The sequence below is a fragment of the Primulina huaijiensis genome, chromosome 3 (assembly GCF_012295235.1).
Source record: "Primulina huaijiensis isolate GDHJ02 chromosome 3, ASM1229523v2, whole genome shotgun sequence".
NCBI lineage: Eukaryota > Viridiplantae > Streptophyta > Magnoliopsida > Lamiales > Gesneriaceae > Primulina > Primulina huaijiensis.
The window spans coordinates 15,271,785-15,279,642 of record NC_133308.1 but is presented as its reverse complement, the minus strand read 5'-3'; the positions used below and the strand labels follow the sequence as shown (position 1 = coordinate 15,279,642).

At 32.9% G+C, this 7,858-nt stretch overlaps 1 long non-coding RNA gene across 1 annotated transcript; it reads right to left on the bottom strand.

The window, feature by feature from the left end:
• Positions 1-406: 406 nt before the first annotated feature.
• LOC140972182 (uncharacterized) lies at positions 407-5,339 on the bottom strand. Its single transcript, XR_012174456.1, has 3 exons — positions 5,201-5,339; positions 3,765-3,859; positions 407-2,633 (listed from the first exon to the last, which is right to left on the bottom strand). It is a non-coding gene; the product is annotated as an uncharacterized lncRNA (long non-coding RNA).
• Positions 5,340-7,858: the final 2,519 nt, after the last annotated feature.

Here is a 7,858-nt window from a genome sequence, read left to right as displayed (position 1 = left end):
CACCGTATTTATGACGGTGCACACCACCACCTCTCGGGCGTCCAACATGGCGTCTAGGAGGCATACTGTTCCATATATAGCCCATACGTAACTAACATGCATAATTCCATAATTTATCTTAAATTTAAATAAATACTGAAATAATTATAAATCTGAACGTAAAAACATTTCATGAAAACATGCTGTTAAAATAATTGATGCTTTAAATAAAATGCATAAATTTAAACTTACAGACCGAAGACGTGACTTAATGAGCTTCTCGTGGTCAGTAGTAGTACGACCCTTTACAAGAACATAGGCTCTGATACCAACTGTAAAGGCTCGTATTTCGTATTCATATTTTTTTTTATTATTAAAATTTTTCTAAATAAATAAATAACTTGCTTCAAAATAAACATGTAAATAATTTCAACTTTAAAATAACAGCGGAAGGAAATATTGTTTCAAATAACAACTTAAAAATAATCCAACATATTAAAACTGAGTTTAAACATAATATTAAAACTGAGTTTAAACATAATAAAAATGCATAAACTAAAACATGAGGTCCTCGGGTATACTACTGCTGCCCCAAGATAGCTCACTGATCTACGCCCTCCGTCTCGACCTCATCGGTACCTACAACAATCAAGTCTAGTGAGTCTAAAGACTCAACATGTATATATCGTGAATAACAAGTAAATATACAATAAAATCGCATGCAACGTAAAAATATGGTATCGTAAAGCGTATGGTGAAAATCGTATCATGAATAATTATAACTACGTGCATATCTGAAAACCATACGTAAAAGATTTGCTCAATAGAGCTCTGTCATATCATATCATAATTTTCTGGTAGAGATAATGTTTCTAAGCAAGTGGCCCATAACATAACGTGAGCGCCTGATCAGACTAAACCACAGTATACTGGGCGGTAGAGATCAATCACAGCCCTTGGACTGGATGTCCGTACCCATACATAATCATAAACCGGTCGTAAGTTACCGGGTGGAGAGGTCCTCGGTTCCGCCTACTGACTTCCAAACCCATAAGCATAAGGTGGCCACAAGACATATCGCATATATCTCAAAAATAAACATTTTATATTTTTATGCACATAATATAATTAAAACCTTATTTTTACCGGATGAGTTGGATCGCTCTCAGGCTTGCTGCGACTTAACTCTAATATGTGACACATGCAAATAATATTATCTTGACTTAAACTTGACAATAGAACCAAAACTCAACAATAGAACCAAAAATGAGACTATTAGGACCAACCACTTGATTTTTATTCAAGGTATCGTACCAACCCGAACCAACATTAAACCGATATTTAACCATGATTAAAAATACCCCTAACATACTGAAAAACATGCACAAGAATTGCAAAACACGAAAATAGGTGAAAGGAATCCAAAAACATACAATACTCTTTCGAGAGTCATTTTGGCACCTTTCACCGTAAATTCTTATACGACCTCTAGACTCGACCAAATCACAAACGGCCAAAAACATGACTTTCCTAACTCATTGAGGTAGTGTCCAGTCCAAGACCATAGGCTAAAAGCCAACCAAGAACTCAAACCTCCTCCAAAACCGAAGCTGCAAGTTGCTGTCAAAAAATCCAGCAAGGGCAACTTGTGTGTTTGTGGTGTAAACTCTGAAATTTATTGACCAATGGCTTGAACCACCACCCAAGGCCTCTTACCAACATTCTAAGGTATGGCTTGGACCATGGCTAAGGACTAAAAGTAAGCCACAGCCCAAGTAACCACCTAGGACAACTCAAAGTTGCTGCCGAGAGCACCCTTTTATGCGTAGTGTGCTGGAGTGATTTGTTTTACTGTCTTGTGTCATTCCAGTGGTCATTTGATCAACCATGGCTCGATCTAGACATGATGAAGTGTTGTATGAACCATGGCTATGGGCTAGGAGCCAACCATAAGCCAAACAACAATACAAAACCGAAACACGATCCTACAGAATTTGAGGGAAACCGAAATGCACTTGTGTGGTTTTGGTGAAATTTTGATGGATCAGTGAACCAAGCTTGGAAAGGACTCCTTGGTCACGTCTTAGACATGTTAAGGGACAGTTCCAATCATAGCTACAGTCCCTAGGACAGCCAAGATTCGAACACACCCTTTTAAACCATCCAATAACAGAAACGTGACCCAAAATCTGTACCCGTGGAGATGTTGCTGTCATCTCTTGGTTTATGCGTGTATGGACTTGAACCATTGAACTAAAAACACCCTAACACATTCTAAATTATGCCTAGAAGCAGCCATGGAAGCCTGGAACCGAGCAACATCCTGAAATCAATAAAACTTAGCAAACTCGTGAAGTTGGAAACAAAAAAGTTTCGGAAAATCTGTACAGATTTTTGCTCGGCAAACTTGCTGTCAATTTCGTGATTTAGCTTGAATCATGGTTATATAATGGTTTTAAAATATCTATAGGACTTGATTTAAGAGAAAAGAAACAATATATACATGCCTGGAATTTGTTTTGACAAAAACAAATCAATACGACGAATACGAGCGGCGGAACGGAGTTGGTTCCTTTCCAACTTTTCTCTGCTGCTATTCTCGATCCTAAGCTGCTGCTATTCTGATGTATTTCGAAGGTGAGGGTGTGTGATTGCTAGACAATGAAGATGAGTATTATAGGATGTGTTAAAGGTGCCATAATATGCATTAGGTTACAAGTCAAGGAATTGTATGGAATTTGAAATGTTTTAGATTCTCTTGCTGCCCGATTCTTGTACTCTTCTTCTTGCTGTTATTCATGTTTAGTTGCTAGCATAAAGGGGTTGAGGAGCTTCAAGGAGAATTATGGTGCATGTATTACCCATAATTAAGGAGTTTAAAAGTGGAAAATGAATACACTATAAAAACCATTTAGTGGTAAATTTGAATGGGTTTGAATTGCTTCTCCTTCCTCTTGTTGCCGTTGGTTTCCCTTCTTATTATTCCTACTGTATGAGCACGTTAAGCTTCTAAGACAATGGTTTGAGGAAAATTTATGTGAATTATAGCATTTGAATATACTAATAACTAGTGAATTAAGGGTGGAGAATTATATTTACTTTAAAGACTAATGAGGTGATTTGAATGAAATTTACTACACCTAAGAAATGTTTTGACCGAAATTGTTACTCCTTTGCATGATATATTTTTATTTAACCTTGCATTTTACTTGTTTAAGATTTTAAACATTCATTATGTATATTTTAATGAATGAATAAATTAATTTAGTTTCAAATCTTGCTTAAAATTTTATATGGTATGCTTGACCTCAATTTAAGTATTTAAATGTTATGTTTAATTTCTTGAATATATTATACCTAGATTAATTCATCCTCAATTATTTATTTAATTTAAGTTTTAATTAAATATATACCTAAAGAACTTATTTAATTTCTTATCTCTAGTTAATTTAATAAATCATATAACATTCTATTCCTTTAAATTAAATTATTCTTTGACTTAAATTAAATTTAGGAATATCTTTCTTATTATCAGTCTTATTATTAATCTTATCTCCAATCTCCAAACTCCGGTCCGACTTCGCGTATTTATCTTGAAAATATAAAACTAAACATCTTCTTTTAAAATAAATAAAACACTTCATATTTTCATAAAAATTCATTTTAATTAAATAATAGAAATTATGCATGACTTATACGTAATCTGATTTTCGGTTCTACANCAAATAATTTACTCACGATGAATTAGTAGTTGACTTAAATGTATTGATCACATGATTACTTACTTTCCTCCAAATGGACGAATCTGGGTCTTTGGCGATGAATCATATATCCGAAGAAGGTGAATCCATATGAACAGGTGATTGTTCAGTCATATCAACTTATAGACGACCAAAATAAACAAAACTAAATTTGTTAATACAGCCAAAAAAATATTTTAGTTAGTACATTATTCTGAAGTTGGCCTTGCTGAAAAAAATATTGATACACATTGTTCATGGGATAAAGGCGAAGTTGGAAGTTTTAACGTGGTCCTCATGCATGTTACACCAGATTCAAGATTCCATTTATGGGAGGGTCTATGATTTACTTGGGCAGGTGAGATGAGTTTATACATGTTTAAAATTATTTTCATATTTTAAGAATATCTAATTTAAAATTTTCTTAAATTCCTATGTTATTTGGAAGGCCAAAATTCTATTATCAAAAAACGAGGAGCATAGCCAAATATCTTTTGGCATGGTGGCAAGGGTGAGGTCCCAAGATCCATGTGGTTTTGAGTTCAAATTCCATTTGTGTCGCTCCTCGACTTACATTGTATCAACCAAAAAAAAAAAGTGCATATATATATTCAAAAGCTTACAATTCAAACCACGCTCCACATCCTAATCCCATATAGAACCCAAACATCATAATATGAAGCTAACTGACGTGCATATATATATTTTATGTTATTCCAAAACCATTTTTAAATCAAAATAACCATGCTTTAATTCAAGAAAACAATAAGTAAATCAAAATAATAAATATAAAAAGTTTGTGATAGAGTTGTCAAATGGGCTGGCCCATCTCATCACGCCTTAAAACGGGTCAGGCCAGACCACCAACTTTGCGGGTTGCGCAAACCCCAACCCATCCCAAGTTGCTGGTTACACGGACCAACCAACCAAAAAAAATTAGCAAAACTTTTTTTAACAAAAAACATACAAAAATCATTATAAATTCTCTAAATCTTCAAAAAATCATCAGTCATACAAAAATCATAATAAATAGTATAAATCTTGTCAATTCATCGACTATACATAAAGCATTATAAATATTTTCAATGTTTCAAAATTCATCAACCATACAAGACCATTTCAAATAATATACATATTTCAAAACTTATCAATCATACATAAACTATTATAAGTATATTTAAAAAAAAAAATTTGGCCGGCCAACCTGTCATTCCCTTACCCACAACAAAAACGGACCATCAAAATCTTAACCCAACCCGCTTTTTTTTTTAGTATTGGGACGGGTTACCTCTGAGATCAAACCCAAATTTACAGCTCTAGTTTGGGAAACACCAGATTTGGAATTTAATGGCAACAACGACAACAACGTAAGGTTCAGCGACATGTATTGAAGGTGAATGTTGGATTTGGAATTTTTTCTCAAAAGAACTCAAATCTTAGTTAGGAAACAATGTTAATAAAAAATAAAAATCTTAACTCACTAGATCTCGAGTCGCGACGGAAGAGTAGGTGTGCCCAACTGACGGGATGCGTGAGGCGACGAAATGAGGGGAGGGTTTAGCGAAATCAGGAAAAATATATTGGTTTGAGGACAAAACTCGAAAGCGTGGGTTTTCTTAAATAAAGCATACGGTGGCCCAAAAAAATTTAAATTTTTTTTAAATTTTAACAATGGAAACTAATTTTGGCATCGTTATTTTATGACAACGAACAAACCTTTCGGACCTTCTATGAGGCTAGGGAGGACATCGCGCCTAAGGGCCCGACCCAAGATGTGGCCCAATAGGCTTCAACAATTTTTGAATCATGATGGACGTTCAGACATTAATAGTAATGAGATGTGTTTTGAGTTGATGGTTGTGAGATACTATTTAACAAATGAAAATAGAGGAATTGATATGTTATAGTGTTTGGAGAAACTCAATTGCTTATTCTCAAATATTTATATTACCTATAAAATTTTGTTAATCATATTAGTAACAATAACTTCAACTTAAAAGAGTTTCTGGAATTTGAAGTTAATCAAGAATTATCTTCGATCAACAATGTTATGTGATAGATTAAATGAGCGAGCTATATCTTCGATTGACAAAAAAATAGTCTGATAACTGGATTATAGAAGTTTTATAAATATTTCCGTCTCTAAAACAACGAAACGAGTAGTATTTATGTAATTATCTCAAATATTTGTTGAGTTGTAATTAATGTAATATACTTATGGTGTATTTATGTGTTGTTTTAGTATTTATTATTTGCGAACTGAACTTTATAATTATTTACTGCAACAAGTTGATCTATTTTTTTACGTTTCGTCTCAATACTCATCGAACATAGTTACGACTCTAATTCCGTCAGTAATTAATGTTACAAAATCATGTTGTTATTTTTTTTTTATTTGGGTTGCTTAATTTTACTTATATATACTAGCAACACATTTTAATTTTTCCTTCATCGCATAACGATCGAGGCTATAATCACCGTCATAAATTAACCATTTTTTGTGGTGAAATAAAATGTATGAATGATTTATTTGAAACTTTAATAAATAAGATACGTCAGGAAATTTACTGATGATATAATATCAAGTAAGAATAGTTTCACGAATCATATTTAGGAAATTTGAGATAGTTTTCTTGTCGTAAAAAGGCCAACAATAAGTGTTATGGTCAAAATTCTGCCAATCATTTAAGGAATGAATCAATACAGTTCCCTAGTGTCAAAGTCATCCGATTAACATTTTTTATTAAAGATCGAATAAACTATATAGATGTCTATCCACCTGATACCGATAAATCAAACTTAAAGTGGAAAACAAGATAGTGAGGATCTGATAAATCTAGCATAATTAAATGCATACAACAAAATGCTTATGATGAAGAAAAAGATCAAGAATCCATAATAAAGTGCGTTGTTTCATTCGTTATAAAAATCCAACATAATAAATTGCATTGTTTAGAGAAATCCAATATAATTAATGCATTAATAGATAAACAAAAATTTGCACAACAAAAAATACTACACAATAGAAATCCAAATACCGTGGGGTTTAGCGTTGATTGTTTTAGGGCGACTGATCACCAAGCTGCTATATGGGGAATTTTTCATAAGGGAGACTATCACGTCCCGTGTCTGGAGCATATGACATCGGCGTTGTTTAAAAGTTAGATAATTGTTTGTATATCTTTTTGTTGCATCCAAAACACAACGGAAATTTAAATATTTTCTAATTTGACAATCAAATTATGTTTGGGTGTCATATAATTATATATCAATTCATAATGTGTTCATTGAAAATTTATTTTTAGCAATTAATGCTTGGCTCCAACTATTCAGAATTTTAATCGGAGACAGCTTTTCTTGTAAATCTCTATGAACGATTTATAATGTAGGCTATTACCTTATATAAATAAAGTAGGTTATAAGATATTTCTGGTTTCAGGGAAAATATAACATAATAAGTTTGAACTCTTCAAACGGAATAATAATAAAAAGGAGATTCATGAGGAAAGACATTCAATGAAACTCGTTTGTGTTAAAGCATGTTAGGCTTGTCGTCTCGATGAAGTAAATATTTAGTAAAAGCAGAATTATTTGATGATTAGTTTCTTTCGTACAAGGTATGGCGTGCCTTTGCTTTTTAAACGCAAGAAAAACCGTTGACGACGAATAACGGCGACGAAGAGGGCCCAAACTCGATTTCCCTTGAAGTTTCTCGAAAGTTTCCTCTTCAAATATTGAATGTGTGCGTGCCGTGTGGTTGGAGGGATTTTTCAGAAAGTGGCGTGTGATTATTGAGTCACAATGTGTAGGGTTTGAAGTAGTTTAAACATATTATATGCTAATTAAATTACTAACTAGGCCTAGGCCTATTAAGCCACTAATTTAGGCCCATTAGTCTTCATTAGGATTTAATAAAATATTATCAAAGTTTTTGTTTAAATAAATTTATGAATTTATTAGCCGGGTTGTCAAAAAGCTCGCATTTTTGTTGAAAAACCAACACCGATAAAATTTACGTCCTGGCATATAAAATCACCTCAAAACCCTTTATTTTCAAAAATATGAAAAATCATCAACTATATTTTAAATAAATAAAAATAATTATTTAATAAAAACATTTTACGTTTTTCAGCCCTCGG